The sequence below is a fragment of the Galeopterus variegatus genome, unplaced genomic scaffold (assembly GCF_000696425.1).
Source record: "Galeopterus variegatus unplaced genomic scaffold, G_variegatus-3.0.2 Scaffold10247, whole genome shotgun sequence".
Classification (NCBI taxonomy): Eukaryota; Metazoa; Chordata; class Mammalia; order Dermoptera; family Cynocephalidae; genus Galeopterus; species Galeopterus variegatus.
In genome coordinates, this window is record NW_007736358.1 from 2827 (window position 1) to 19565 (window position 16739).

At 35.6% G+C, this 16739-nt stretch overlaps 2 pseudogenes; one reads left to right on the forward strand and one right to left on the reverse strand.

Moving 5' to 3' along the window:
- The first annotated feature begins 345 nt into the window (after nt 1-345).
- Nucleotides 346-1314, forward strand: LOC103609883 (annotated as a pseudogene).
- Nucleotides 1315-15489: 14175 nt separating this feature from the next.
- On the reverse strand, nt 15490-16418 carry LOC103609884 (annotated as a pseudogene).
- Nucleotides 16419-16739: the final 321 nt, after the last annotated feature.

A 16739-nucleotide genomic window follows, 5' to 3' on the forward strand; every position in this document is an offset into this window, starting at 1 on the left:
GGTCCGGCGCCTTCCACTCCGTTTCTGTGTCGTCTCTGCTGACTTACTTGGCCTTTGTTGTATCAGGCTGCTCGCTCGAACCCACAGCAGGGCTTGGGCACTCTCAGGAGTCTTCTTTTGTGTCGGCCCTAAAACCTCGAACCTATTGTTGCTTGTTTGTCATTGTAGGTTCGTTGTTGAAAGATTTATTCGTTTTTTGTTGCTCTTGGAAATGCAAATAGTACTCTGGTATAACAGCGCACAATTCTCAGGGTCGCGCTGTCTCCTGGCACAGCCGCTCCAGACCCGTCGCCATCTGAAAAAGCCTTCAGCATACTTTGGACCTTTCCACATTGTCATTAAGGAATGAGAGGCAACCAGTCATGGGTCACAGAGTTCATTCTCTTGGGATTCCAGCTCAGTGCAGGGTTGGAGGTGCTCCTGTTCTGTGTCTTCTCCCTGTTGTACGTCTTCAGCCTGATGGCAAACGGCATGATCTTGGGACTCAACTACCTGGACCCCAGACTGCACACCCCCATGTACTTCTTCCTTTCACACCTGGCCATAATTGACATTTCCTATGCCTCCAGCAATTTACCCAGCATGTTGGAAAACCTAGTAAAACACGAAAAAACTATCTCCTTTGTCTCCTGCTTTATACAGATGAATTTCAGTTTCATTTTTGCTATTACAGAGTGCATTATTTTGGTGGTGATGTCCTATGACAGGTTTGTGGCAATCTGCCAACCGCTTCAATACACTGTCACCATGAACTGGAGAGTGTACACGGTCCTGGCTGTCATTTCCTGGGCATGTGGACTTTTCATGGTCATAGCAAATCTAATTCTCTTTCTTAGGCTGCCCTTCTGTGGACCTCAGGAAGTGAACCACTTCTTCTGTGAAATACTATCTGTCCTCAAACTGGCCTGTGCTGACACCAGGACCAATGAAGTTTTTCTCTTCATTGGTGGTGTGTTTGTCTTAGTTGGACCCCTTTCCTTGATACTTCTCTCCTACCTGCGCATGCCCCTTTCCTTGATACTTTTCTCCTACCTGCGCGTCCTCTGGGACATCCTGAAGATCCAGTCAAAGGAGGGCCGCAAGAAAGCCTTTTCCACATGTTCTTCCCACCTCTGAGTCGTTGGGCTCTACTTTGGCATAGCCATGATGGTTTACTTGGTCCCAGACAATAGTCAACAACAGGAGCAGGAGAAAGTCCTCACCCTATTTTAGAGCATCTTCAACCCATTGCTGAACCCGCTCATCTACAGTCTGAGAAACGATCAGGTGAAGGGCGCCTTCTACAGAGCACTGCAGAAAAAGAGGACAATGTGAATGAATGGATAATTTCTTTTCAGTGATTTTTCCCCTTACAAGATTTGATTTTCCTATACAATAAAAATAGGAAAAATTCCCTGAGAAGAGACTTTATTTAAGAATGAGAATTATTTGCATCCTGGCTATGGAAATGGGGACATATTTCATGGATATGAGTATTGTCTTAGACTGAGTAGCCATTGTTTAAAATAATGACATATTTTCAAAGAATCAGAAACGCGAATATATGGAGATAAAATTGTTATTTTAAATGTCAGAAAGTGACATCAACACATTACTCTGACTCATCAACTTGGACCTATGTGGCAGCTGAATATGCTAGGTTAAAATTAGTATTAAGAGTGAAAACTTCCTGCGAAATGTAGAACTTTAACTGACAATAATGCAGAGTGACGTGTTTCTAGCTCACTGATTGTAAGGACAATGAAATAATTGACCGAGAAATTTTAAATTGCTGTTTGAAGTAATTCAGGAACAAAGGAGAAAAAGTTGTGGAAAGCTTTAGTCTACCCAGAATATAAACAAATAAAAATATATTTGAAACTGCATGTTATAATCAAGTGAATGAAACCCTTTTGAAAATGTTTAATGTTCCTGTTCCTAGAAGCAAGGATTTTAAGCATTTCTGTATTTTTATGTTTACAGAAATCATCCTTTGTTTGCCTTGGGGAGATACATTGCCAGATCCCCAATGTATGTTTGAAGTTGTAGAAATTTCTGAGCTCTACATGCACTGTGTTTTATTCTGTACAGCAATTGAAAATATATTTGAAACTGCATGTTATAATCAAGTGAATGAAATCCTTCTGAAAATGTTTAATGTTCCTGTTCCTGGAAGCAAGGATTTTAAGCATTTCTGTATTTTTTGTTTGTTTGTTTGTTTTTTGTCCTTTTTGAGACCGCCCGCACTGCGCTCAGCCAGTGAGCGCTGTGAGCTCACTCAAACCCGCGGCGGGAGCACTGCTGCGCTCCCAGCGCCACACTCTCCCGAGTGCGCCAGGGGCTTGGCCGGCATTTCTGTATTTTTATGTTTACAGATATCCTCCTTTGTTTGCCTTGGGGAGATGCATTGCCAGATCCCCACTGTATGTTTGAAGTTGCGGAAATTTCTGAGCTCTACATGCACTGTGTTTTTTTCTGTACATACATACATATGATAAAGTTTAACTCATAAATTAAGCACAGTAAGAGATTAACAACAAAAAATAATAATAAAATAATACAATTATTATAATATACTGCAATGAAAGTTACGTCAGTGTAGTCTATGGCTCTCTTTTCTCTCAAAATATTTGTTGCTCTGTAATATTTTGGACTGCAATGGACTGTGGTTAATTGAAACCACGGAAAGTGAAACTGTGGATACTGGGGCACAACTACATTCATGGGTTGTAGTAATTACCTACATGGCAAGATTGTGTCACCTGTAGAGGCACTGGGGTAAATTTTTTCTACCAATGCTTTTAATGTTTGAATCAATTTAAAATGGTTTGGGATGATGCAAAGAGGTTTGATTTATTATGACCAACATCGTCTATGTTTTGTAGTGACAAAAATTTCTGTGGAATTCTGAGACAAGATTGGGCAATATTTGTTATGCTAATGATGGTAAAATTATTAAAGTCTTGTTTGTGCAATTATCAGCTAAAGTATCCTATTTTATTTTTGGAAATATTCTCTTTATTACAGGCTTTAGTCCGTTTTAAAATTTTTATTTATTTATTCACTTATTTTAATTGACCCATCGTTATTGTACGTGTTCTTAGGGTATACTTTATTTCTATATATATATATATATATATACTGTATAATGATGAAATCATGGTATTTAATGTATCCTTGTCATCATGCACTTATCATTTCTTTATGGTGAGAATATTCAAAAACCTGTCTTTTACCTACTATATAATATACAAGGGTGCTTCAGAAAGTTCATAAAAGATTTGTATTATCCTCTAATCCCACTTTTCTGCCAGCTTTTTGAATTACATTTGTACAGTACCATCACCACCCTACTGTGCAACAGAACACGAGAAATCGTTCCTCCTATCTAACATTAACCGTGTATCTGTTGACCAACCTCTCCTCATTCTCTCTAACCTCCTCCTCTCCACAGTCTCTGGTAACCACTGCTCTATTCTCTGCCTCTATAATATCAACTTATGTTTATTTTTTTTCTTTTTGACCCCACATGTGGGTGACATCATGTGGCATTTGTCTTTTCATGCCTGACTTAGTTCACATAACATGATGTCCTCCAGGTACATCTATGTTGTCATAAATAATAGGATTTTTTTTATGAGGGTATTTCCTTATGTATATCTACCACATTTTCACTGTGCATTCATCCATTGTTGGAAACTTGGGTTGATTCCATATCTAGGGTGTTGTACATAGTGCTGCAGTAAACATGGGAGTGCAGATATCTCTTTGACATACTGATTTTTTTACCATTGGATCTATACCAAGTTGTGGGATTGCTGGGTCACATGGTACTTCTATTTTTCCTTTTTTGAGAAACCTCCATACTGATTTTCATAGTGGCTGCACCAATTTACAATTCCACCAATAGTGTGTAAGTGTTCCATGTTCTCCACATCCTCTCTAATTCTCATTTTATTTTGTCTTTTTGATAATAGACATTGTAACTGGAGTGAGATAGTATCTCATTGTGGTTTTGATTTGTATTTCCCTGATGGTTCGTGATTTTGAGTATGCTTTCATGTACCCATTGGCCATTTAAGTGTCTTGAGAAATATCTAATAACGCTTTTTTGCCATTTTTCAATTTTGGTTATTTGTTTTTTGCTGTTGTATCATTTAAGTTCCTTATATATTCTTGATGTTTACCCCTTGTTAGATGTAGAGCTTGCAAATATTGTCTCCCACTCTGTAGGTTCTCTCTTCAGTCTATTAATTGTTTCCTTTTCTCTTCAAAATCTTTTTAGTTTGATATAATCCATTTGTTTCTTTTATATTTTGTTGTCTTCACTTTTGATGTCTTGTTTATAAATTCCCAGCTCAATGTAGTAAAGTTTTTCCCCTATTTTGTCTTCTAGTAGTTTGGAGTTTTACAGTTAGTCCCTTAATCAATTTCGAGTTGATTTTTTAATATATAGTAAGAGGAGGGATCTAGTCTCACTGTTCTGCATGTGGTTAGCCAATTTCCCCAGCACCCTTTACTGAAGAGGTTACGTTTTCCTCAGTGTGTGCTCTGGGCACCTTTTTCGAAAATCAGTTGGCTCTATTTGCATAAAGTCATTTCTGGGCTCTTTATTGTGCTCCATTAATCTACATGTGTGATTTTATGCCATTGTCATGCTGTTTTGGTTACAGAGATCTGTAGTCTATTTTGAAATCAGGTAGCGTGATGCCTCTAGCTTTCTTTCTTTCTTTCTTTCTTTCTTTTTTTTTTTTTTTTTTTTTTTTTTTTTTTTTTTTGCTCAGGATTTCCTTGTCTATTTCGTTTTCCTTGTAACTCCATATGCATTTTAGGAATTTTTTTTTCTATTTCTGTGAGGAATATCATTTATATTTCGATAGGATTGCATAATTCTATAAACTGTTTTTTTGGTAGTATATCCATTTTAACAATATTCGTTCTTTCAATACATAAACATGGTATATCTTTTCATTTATTTGTGTCTTCTTCAGATTTTTTCATCAATATTTTATGTTTTTTAATGTAAAGATCTTTCACCTCATTGGTTAAGTTTGATCCTAGGTGTTTTATTTTATATTTTTGTTACTATTGTGAATGGGATTGTTTTCTTGATTTTTTAAATATAGTTTGCTATTAGTGTATAGAAGTACTATTGATTTTTGTAAGCTGATTTTGTATCCTGAAACTTTATTAAATGTGTTTATCAGTTTCAGTCTTTAGGATTTTCTGCATATAAAATCATGTGGTCTGCAAACAGGGCAAATTTGACTTTCTTCTTTCCAATTTGGATGACTTTTATTTGTTTCTCTTGCCTAATTGCTCTGGCTAGGACTTTCAGCACTATGTTGTATGGGACTGGTACAAGTGGGCATTTTTCTCTTGTTCCTAATCTTAGAGGAAAAGATTTCAGCTTTTTCATGTTCTATATGTTAGCTGCGAGATTGTCATATAAGGCTTTTATTGCATTGAGGTATGTACCCTCTAGACCTAATTTGTTAAAAGTTTTTATCATGAAGAAATGTTAATTTTTCTCAAATGCCTCTTGTGTGTCTATTGAAATGGTCATATATAGTTTTTCTCTTTTTTTTTTTTTTTTTTGCTAATGAGTATCACATTTATTCATTTGTGTATGTTGAGCCATGCCGGCATTCCTGGCATTAATTCCACTTGATCATAAGGAGAGATCTTTTTGATGTGCTAGTAATTTTGGTTTGCTAATATATTGTGAGTTTTTGCATCTATGTTCATCAGGGATATTGGCCTATAGTTTTCTTTTCTTTGTGGTGTCCTTGTCTGGTTTTGGAGTCAGGATAATGCTGACCTCATGATCAGTTTGGAAGTATTCCCTCTTCTTTAATTTGTTGGAACAGTTTGAGGAGAATTGATATTAGTTCTTTAAATTTTGGTAGAATTCAGCAGTGAAGTTATCATGTTCTGGTTTTCTTTGTTGGAGGACTACTGATGAGTGTTTGTTTCCTCACTTGTTATCTTCCTTTTTATATTTTCTATTTCTTCATAATTTAATCTTTTTAGGTTGTATGTGGTCAGGAATTTATCCATTTTTCCTATATTCTTGAGTTGTTGGCATATATTTATTCATAACAGTCACATGATCCTTCATATTTCAGTGATATTGGTTGCAATGTCTTCTTTTTCATCACTGATTTTATTTGATTTATTTGGGTGTTTTTCATTCTTGTTAGGTCTAGACTAAAGCTTGTTGATTTTGTTATCTTTTCAAAAAACAACTCCTGGATTTGCTGACCATTTTCATTATTTTTTTGTTTCTATTTTCTTTATTTCTGCTCTGAGCTCTATTATTTCTTTTCTCAACCAAGTTTGGTTTTAGTTTGTTTTTGTTTTTCCAGTTCCTTGAAGTTCATTGTTTGGCTGTTTATTAAAAGTAATAATATAAAAATAGTATTTCTGGGGTGTAGGTGTTTATACCTATGAACTTCTCTCTTAGAACTGCTTTTCAGAGGTCCATACTTTTCAGTATGTTGTGCTTCCATTGCTGATTGTTTTCAAAAAACAACTCTTGGTTTTGCTGATCATTTTCATTATTTTTTTGTTTCTATTTTCTTTATTTCTGCTCTGAGCTTTATTATTTCTTTTCTCAACCAAGTTTGGTTTTAGTTTGTTTTTGTTTTTCCAGTTCCTTGAAGTTCATTGTTAGGTTGCTTATTAAAAGTAATAATATAAAAATAGTATTTCTGGGGTGTAGGTGTTTATACCTATGAACTTCTCTCTTAGAACTGCTTTTCAGAGGTCCATACTTTTCAGTATGTTGTGCTTCCATTGCTGATTGTCTCAAGAATCTTTTAAATTTCACTTTTACTGTATTCATTCTCTCTGGTTATTTGGAAGTCCTTTGTTAAATTTCCACGTATTTTTAAGGTTTCTGGAGTTTTCTCATTTTTGATTTCTAGTTTTATACTATTGTTGTTGAAAAGATACTTGATATTGTCTCAATCTTTAATTTGTCACGACTTCTTTGGTGGTCTAACATATAATCTATTCTGGATTCTGTTCCATGTGCCATTGAGAAGAACATGTATTATGTAGTGTTTGTATGGAATGATCTGTAAATGTCTGTTAAGTTTATTTGGTTTGTGGTGTAGCTTAGGCCCCATGGTTGTTTGTTGATTATTGTTTGGAAGATCTGTCCACTATTGAAAGTAGGGTGTACCGTTTTCCACTGTTAGTGTATTGCAAGGTATCTCTCACTTTAGATGTAATAATGTTTGCTTCATATATTATGATACCCCAGTGTTGAGTGTATATATATTTCAGAATGTTGTTTTCTTTTGTTGAACTGACCCCTTTATCATACGTTAGTAACCTTCTTTGACTCTTTTTGCACTATTTGACTTGGGATATATTTTATCTGATATTAATATGGCTACTCTTGCTTGCTTTTGGATTTCATTTGCATGGAATATCTTTTTCCATCTTTTTACTTTCAGTCTATGTTTTTCTTTAACAGTGAGATAAATCTCTTGTAGGAAGCATATAGGTTGGACTTATTGTTTTTTATTTCCTGTCTATTCAGCCACTCTGTATCTTTTAATTGAAAAGTGTAACCCTTTTATCTTCAGCATTAGTGATTGGAATGGACTTACTCCTGCCATTTTGTTTATTGTTTTCAGAATGTTTTGTCAATCTTTTGTACCTTTCTTCCTATTTTGTTTTTTTCCCTCTGTGGTGCTAAGCTTTGTTTTCTTTCTCTTTGTCTTTTATGTATATACTGCAATTTCTTTCCTTGTGATTACTATGGGGCCACAGCAAAGAGGCTCCTAGCTATAATAGGCTATTTTAAGGTGATAATATTAACTTTGATTGCATAAAAGTACTCTAGACATTTCACCTTCCCACAGTTTTTATTTTGGTTGCCTGAATTTATAAGTTCATCTTTTTTTTCTTAGCCATTACTTGCAGCTGTTTAAGTTTTTGACATTTTCAACTTTAAACGTGCATACTAGGAGGACTTCAAGTTTTACACAGCACCGTTACATCCCTGGAGTATTCTGAATATGATCATAAATTTACCTATACCTCTGACTTTTATACTTTCCTGTATTTTTGTGATAGTAATCATAATCCTTTTATTTTCAGTTGTAACTATTCCTTAAGCATTTTTTTGTGAGGACAGTTTAGTTGCGGTGAATTTCCTGTTTTTGCTTGTCTTGGAAGGTCCTTATTTCTTTCTCCTATTGCTGATGAGACATATTAGCACAAACATAGTCGCTTATAACAACTTATAATTCTGTTGGTCCAAAGTCTAGATCTGTTTGCAGGGTTGTGCTCTTTCTGGATTCAAAAGGAATTGAAAGAGAGTCTATTTCCCTTCCCTGTACAGTTCCCAGAGGCTGCCTGCATCTTTTAGGTTATGGCCACTTTCCTCCATCTTCAAAGCCAGAGTATAGAACATTGTCTCTATTCTCCTGCCTCCATCTTATAAACAAAAGAAAAGAAAACAAAAACAAAACACTTTGTGATTACATCAGGCCTAGCAGATAATTCATGTTAATATCACCATCTAGATCTTTAACTTAATGATACCTGTGAATTCCTTTTTGCTTGTAAAGTAACATATCCTGAAATTCCAGAATTGGGATGTGGACATCTTTGGGAGACAGTATTCTGTCTACCTGAGTTCATCCTCTGGCCCACCAAATACTGATGTCTCTCTACCATGCAAATTTCATTTCTCTCATTCGTATTCTTCTCAAGCCTTAACCCTTTACATCATTAACTGAATTGTAAAATCTCACCTAAACATTATCTATGCAAAAGTCTCCAATATCATCAATTTATTCATGTATAGATTAGATCCTGAGTGTCATTCATCCTAGGGCGAAATTCTGCTACATCCATCAACCTGTAAAACTAGAAAACGAATTATCGACTCAGAAGCGTGGCTGTTATAGACATTCTCATTCAAGAAAATGGAAAATGAAAGAGAAAAAAATGTATCATCCCAAGAATTGTTCAAATCCAGCAGTGTGCATACTATTGAGAATCAGGTTCTGGTTATAACCATCTGTTCCTCTAGCTTCTAATTCCAACTTCCTTTTCTTGAAGAGTAGCAGGTGTTTACAGCTTTGTAGTATTATCAGGCTGTTTCCTGCCAGTACATCTAGGGAGTCTGACAGTCTTCTTTCATTTTATCCTTTGTCTATCTGTTTTTGGCCAATCTGGCAGTGTTTCTCCTGATGTATTTTCAGAAATGTTATGGATGTCTCAAATAGTCCCTCTTATATTTCCATTTAGACAAGTGGCTACTCTATTGATCTATCCCAGTTACCATTTCTAGTATTGGCTTTGGCATAGAATGGCAATGACATCTGTGAATAGGTGAATAATTTCTTGAGAACCCTCTGTGTAATTGAACACTCTAACTTTGATTCTTGGGAAGCACTAGGAAAAAATGTTCAGCAAAATCTTTGGCTATCTCTCTAGAGTATGTTTCCTGACAAAGAGTCTCCAAATTTTGGCATATTTTGCAATCTAGATAGATTGAAATTATATCAAGTCATTAATTCCTGTTTCTTCTTTTCTTAAAAGTTTTCTTTCTCAGTCTATCTCATTCCTCTCACATTTTACTGTAAAAAACAAACAGAAATGGGAACCATCTCAACAGTTTTCTTGTAAATCTACTCAGCTAAATCTTCAAGATCATTGTTTACAAAGTCTGCTTTCTACACACAGGCACAGTTTAGCTAAGTTTTCTGCCACTATGCAGCATAGATACCCTTTGCTCTAGTTAAAAAATATATATATTATTTATTTCCTTCCGGCCTGTCACCATAAGTATTTTTAATGTTTATATTTCTGTCAACACTCTGCTTATGTTTATTTAGATATTCTCAAAGGGAATAAAGGTTTCCTCTGCCGTGCTCCTCCCTTTCTTTTCATCCCTTACCAGCAGCATCTTTAATATCAATTCTTCTACAAGCATTTCTCTTATCATGACATAAGTATTCTATAGTAATTTGCGTCTTCGTTTTTGTTGGTCAACCTAGATAAAGTTGACAATTTTGTTTATCTTTTCAAAGAAAGATCTTTTGCTTTTATTGATTTTATTTATTGTTTTTCTACTCTATTGCATTTATATCCACTATAATCTATATTACTTCATTCTATCTGCTTACTTTGGGTTTAGTTTGTTTCTCTGTCAAAATAGGTATTTGGCAACCAAATGCCAAAAGTGCGATACAAATATAGGAATATACCTTTTCTATGACAAATAGAAGTGACCCTCAACTTTGGTATTTAATCCAGAGACTGAGTTCATTCTTCATAACGGGTTTTCAGTAGAGAAGGTAAGGAAGATACTGGAAATTACAATAATAATAATATATTATTTTTTTACTGTAACTTTGGCAAATTTTCAGAGGACTTGTATTTAGAAATTTTTTCTGATATTTGGTTCACCAACCACATTTTTTAAAGGAAATTTCTACCCAACCAACATTCCATTCATGTTGCACTTGGACCACATGTTATGCAAAGCTCTGTGGAAGGCGACCTTCACCTGAACGTTCCTTAGGCTGTAGTGAGGGGGCTCAGTGTTGAGTTAAAGAGACTGTGAAAGAGGGACAGCATTTTATCCTGCTCTTCTCATTCATTAGAATCTGGGACCACATAAATCACCTTGGCCATGCCAGATAATGACCCAACCACTCAGAGTTGGGAGGAACAGGTGGAGAAGGCCTTTATATGACTTTCTTTTGACTAGACCTTTAGGATGACCCAGATGATATGCATGTAAGAGACAAGCATTATTCAAAGGGCTACAACTGAGACAAACACAAAGGAGGCAAACAGGACCACTGAACTGTGATAAAAAGGTCAGAACTGGAGAATCAAAGAAAATTAGTTAGTTATCTCAGAATGAGTTCAGAGAAAGTTTGTTTGCTTGTTCCTACTTAACATCTTTTCCAGCTACCCACGAATTGTTACCCTTTTCTTTTGAACATTTTGTTATGAAATAAACTTAAACATACAGGAATGTGTCAGGAATTATGGAGGGAACTTCCATATACCCTCAGTGCAGATCCAGTATATGATAACATTTCTTTCACACTTCTCATATTCTGTTTCTCTTTATATACAGGAACCATTTGGGGCAGAAGTGTAGACATGATGCCATATTTTTTCTCCAATAAAAAAAACACTCACTATCCTAACCACAGTATTATTTATCAACTCAGAAAATTTACTATTAACATGGTTGTTTTCTCTAATCTACAGTACTCTCCTACCACTCCCACCCCTCCAGCACCAAATGCAAGATAACACATTATGCTTCATATTATCTACCTTTGGTTTCCTTGCATCTGGAATATCTACTAAGTCTTTTTGTGCTTTTTCTTTTATTTATTCTTTTTTTCTTTCTTTCTTTTTACTGATTATGAAATTCTTGTGGTACTAAGCAAATTGTCACCACTTGTGCTTAAGATGTGATGGCCAGATAAATACTGGCAGCATGCCCATTACCACAAATTGTGATTATACCCCATATCCCCCACCTAATTATCCCACTAATTATCCCTGATTTCCCTCCCTGTCCCCGTTTCTCCCAGACCACTTTATGTCCCTAGGTATGTTCTCTCCCTCTGCAAGTCCAACACAACACGGTGGTCTTTCTTTCCTTTCTTCTTTCTCTCTTAGCACCCAGTTATGAGTGAGTACATATGGTATTTATCCCTCTGTGCTTTGCTCATTTCACTTAGCATAAGTTTCTCTAACCTTATCCATGTTGTTGCAAATGTGAGCATTTCATTTGTTGTTATGGCAGAGTAGTATTCCATAGTGTATATATACCATGTTTTCCTTATCCAGTCATCCATTGATGGGCATTTAGTTTACTTCCATTTCTCGGCTATTGTAAACAGAGCTGCAATGCACATAGGCGGGCAGGTATCCCTTTGACACTATGATTTCCATTCCTTTGGGTATATACCCAGAAGTGGGATTGCTGGATCATGTGGAAGATCTATCTGTAGATCTTTGAGAAACCTCTGTACTGTTTTCCATAATGGTTGTGCTTATTTACATTCCCACCAACAATGTAGAAGTGTTCACTTCTTTCCACACCCTTGCCAGCATTTGCTATTCTCTGTGTTTTTGATTATAGCCAGTGTAAAAGGGGTGAGAAGATATCTCAATGTGGTTTTAATTTGCATTTCCCTGGTGATTAGTGATTTTCAGCATTTTTTTAGTACCTGTTTGCCATTTGTATGTCTCCCTTTGAAAAATGTCTATTCAGTTCCTTTGCCCATTTCTAAATGGATTATTTGGTGTTTTACTGTGTAATTGCTTGAGTTCCTTGTAAGTGATGGATATTAATTCTTTCGTGGATGCATAGATAGCAAAACCTTCCTTCCATTCTGTAGGTTTCTGTTTCACTCTGTTGGTTATTTCCTTTACTGTGCAGAAGCTGTTTAGTTGATATAGGCCTATTTGTTTATTTTTTCTCTTCTTGGCTATGCTTTCAGGCTCATATTCGTAAAGTCTGTGTCCAGACCTAGTTCCTGAAGTATTTCACCTTTATTTTCCCTTAGTAATTTTACACTTTCAGGTCTTATATTTAAGTCTTTAATTCATTTCAAGTTGATTTTAGTATATTGTGAGACGTGCATGTCTAGTTTCATTTTTCTGCATATGGATATTCAATTTTCCCAGCATCACTTATAAAAGAGGTTGTCTTTTCCCAATGTATGGTTTTTTGTTTGTTTGTTTGTTTGTTTTGCCTTTTTCAAATATCAGATGGTTGTAAGCCTAGGGCATGACTTCTGGGATCTCTATTCTGATCCATTGGCCCAAGTGCCTGTTTTTATGCCAGTACCATGCTGTTTTGGTTACTATAGCTTTCTACTATAATTTGAGATCAGGTAGTGTTATGACTCTCGCATTTTTTTTTTCTCTTTGAGGTCTTTTGTTATTTCATATGAATATTCGGATTGTTTTTTTCCATTTCTGTGAAGAATGTCATTGGTATTTTGATGGAGATTGCATTGAACCTGTAGATCACTTTGGGTAGTATAGACATTTCTGCTATATTAGGTCTTCGAATCCAAGAGCATGGAATACCTCTCCATCTTCTTGCGTCTTTTTGAATTTCTTTCATGAGTGGTTTTTAGTTCTATTTTGAGGATTGTATAGCAGTTCTTTTGGAGAATAATCCTACCATTGGGATTATACAATGTTCTTTATGTTTTGACTCAGATTATTTACTTTCTGCAAGAAAAAAAGTGTCGTTCTCAGTGCATTATGAGTAGGTGCATTATGTTAATTAGTGTAATTGTTGGTGAAACTAACTTGGATCACTTGAGAAAGATTGTGCCTCCCAGATATCACCTTAGGTGCATTATGTTAATTTGTGTAATTGTTGGTGAAACTAACTCGGATCACTTGAGAAAGATTGTGCCTCCCAGATATCACCATTATATAATTATTATGTTCCCTAATTAATTTGTGAGGTACCCATTATGCTTATTATACACATATCATGTTCTTCATTATGGAAGTAGTCAGTAGTCTTAGCATTCATTGATTATCTGGTCTGAGTTAATTACTAATAACGATCATTGTAAGTGTGCTGTTCTAACCACATCATTGCTTTTACATTTGTTGGCTGGAAATTTTAATATGAAGAAATGCATCATCTATCTGTCTATCTATCTATCCATCCATCCATCCATCCATCAATCCATTTATCTATCCATCTGTTCATCTATCTATCTATCTATCTATCTATCTATCTATCTATCCATCTATCTATCTATCTACCTATCTATCTGTCTTTCTGTCTGTCTAACCATTCACCCATCAGTTTGGACTGCTGAAATTTTTTATTCAATGGTTTTGTGTTATTATGATCATTATTTTTAGAAGCTTAACTTTTCTTTGTTTGGATCCTCCAAGCTTGCTTCTCTGTCCTTTTAACATCTTCCTACCTTTTTTGAGCATTTCTTTTTTTACTTTGATAGGCCCAGATGTTTCGGGCTCACCTTGCGTATTCCCCACTTTCACCACAAAACAGCTATGTCTACAAATGTTCTCATTACTTTTAATTAAGAGTCATACTTATAAAACAATATCTCTTTGGACTTTTAATAATGTACATTTTTATAATAGATACTTATATGACTTTATCATAAGGATATCATGAATTTCTAATATCTTCATTTAAATAATGCTTTAGCTGATAAGTATACAAACCAGCCTTTAAAGATTTTTACCATTACTATCGTTAACAAATTTTGCCCAATCATGTTTCACAAATGCAAGTAACTTTTTGTCATTACAAAACTTAGATGACGTTGGTCATATCAAAGCTGTCTCGTACCTCTTGGCATCATCCCAAACCATCTCAAATTGATTCAAACATTAAAATTATTGGTAGAAAAATTTTATGCTCGACCTTCTAGAGATGTCCCAATCCTACCACATTGGTAATTATCATAAAGCATGAAAATAGTTGTGCGCCAGTATCCATAGTTTCACTTTCCCTGTTCTGTTATACGCTGTCAATCACAGTCCACATATATTACAGAGCAATAAATATTTTCAGAAAGAAAGAGAGACAGACAAAGACCACATTCACATAACTTTAATTGCAGTATATTGTAATATTTGTTCTATTTTATTATTAGTTATTGTTGTTAAACTCTTACTGTGCATAATTCATAGAAATAAACTTTGTCATAAGTATGTATGTATAGAAGGAAACATGGTACATTTAGAGTTCAGTACTATCCACAACTACAGACATCCACTGTGGGTCTTCCAAAGTATACCCCAAGGCAAACAAGAGAGGATTTCTGTAAATGTAAAATTAGAGAAATGCTTAAACCCGTGCTTCCAGGGACATTAAACATTTTCAAATGGCTCTCATACACTTGATTACACTATACAGCTTGAAATATATTTGTAATTGTTTGTATTCTGGATAGATTATAGCTTTCAAAATCCTTTTCTCCTTTGTTCATGAATTACTTCAAAAGGCAATTTAGAGTTTCTCAGTCAATTATTTCATTGTCCTTACAATCATTGAGTTAGAAACACACCACTCTGCATTTTTGTCAATTAAAGTTCTAGTTTTCACAGGAAGTTTTCTCTCTTAATACACATTTTAACCTAGTATTTTCAGTTGCCACATAGGTCCAAGTTGATCAGCCAGAGTAATGTGTTGATATCACTCTCTGACATTTAAAATAAACATTTTATCTGCATATATTCACATTTCTGATTCTTTAAAATGATGTCATTTTAAACAAGACATTAAGTATTCTAATTGAGCCATCTCGATTACTAACATGGCTACTCAATCTAAGACAATACTCATGTCCATGAAATGTGTTCTCATTTCCTTGGCCAGAATATAAATGATCTTCATTCATAAATAAATCCTCTTCTTGGGGAACTTTTATTATTTTTATTGAATAGGCAAACCAAATGTTGAAAGAGTAAAAACCCATTCGAACCTAATTATACAGTCATTCACATGGTCCGCTTTTTATGCCATGCTCTGTAGAAGGCGTCTTTCACCTGGTCATTCCTCAGATTGTAGATGAGCGGGTTCAGCAATGGGTTGAAGACGCTGTAAAACAGGGTGAGGACTTTCTGCTGCTCCTCTTCTTGACTGTTTTCTGGGACCAAGTAAACCATCATGGCTATGCCAAAGTAGAGCCCAACCACCCAGAGGTGGGAGGAACACATGGAAAAAGCTTTCTTGCAGTCCTTCTTCGACTGCATCTTCAGGATGGTCCAGAGAATGCACAGGTGGGAGAGTGTTATCAAGGAAAGGGGCCCAACTAAGACAAATAAACCATCAGAAAGAGAAAAAATTCACTACTCCTGGTGTCAGCACATGCCAGTTTGAGGGCAGATAGTGTTTCACAGAAAAAGTGGTTCACTTCCTGAGGTCCACAGAAGGGCAGTCTTAAAAGGAGAATTAGATTTATTAGGGCCAAGAAAAATCCACATGTCCAGGAAGTGACAGCCAGGACCATGCACACTCTCCAGTTCACGATGACACTGTATTGAAGAGGATGCCGGATCGCCACAAACTGGTCATAGGACATCGCCACCAAAATCATGCACTCTGTAATAGCTAAAGTCAAAACCCAATTCATCTGAATAATGCATGAGATAAAGGACATAGTCTTCGTGTTTCACTAGGTTTTCAAACATGCTGGGTAAGATGCTGGAAGCATAGGAAATGTCAATTACGGCCAGGTGTGAAAGGAAGAAGTACATGGGGTGTGCAGTCTGGGGCCCAGGTAGGTGAGTCCCAAGATCATGCCATTTGCCATCAGGCTGAAGACATACAACAGAGAGAAGACGTAGAAGAGGAGCACCTCCATCTCTGCACTGAGCTGGAATCCCAAGAGGATGAGCTCTGTGATCCATGACTGGTTGCCCCTCATTCCTTAATGACAATGTGGAAAGGTCCAAAGTGTGATGAAATGGTCAGAGTTGGAGAATTAAAATTATGTGGAGCTATTTATCTCCAAGTGAGTTGAAAGGAAACTTTAATACTTGTTTCTGCTTGACCTTTTTTTTCCATGTTTCTGTGCCTGTTTGTTTTTAACTTTTTATTGTGAAGTAACTTAAATATTCTGATAAGTATCAAGAATTATAAACAGTGCTTCTAAATACACCTCACCCAGATTCAACAATATTGTTTTTATTTTGCTAATTTTTCTATTTTCTCCTTATTAATATGCATTATTTAATTTTTTTCTGTG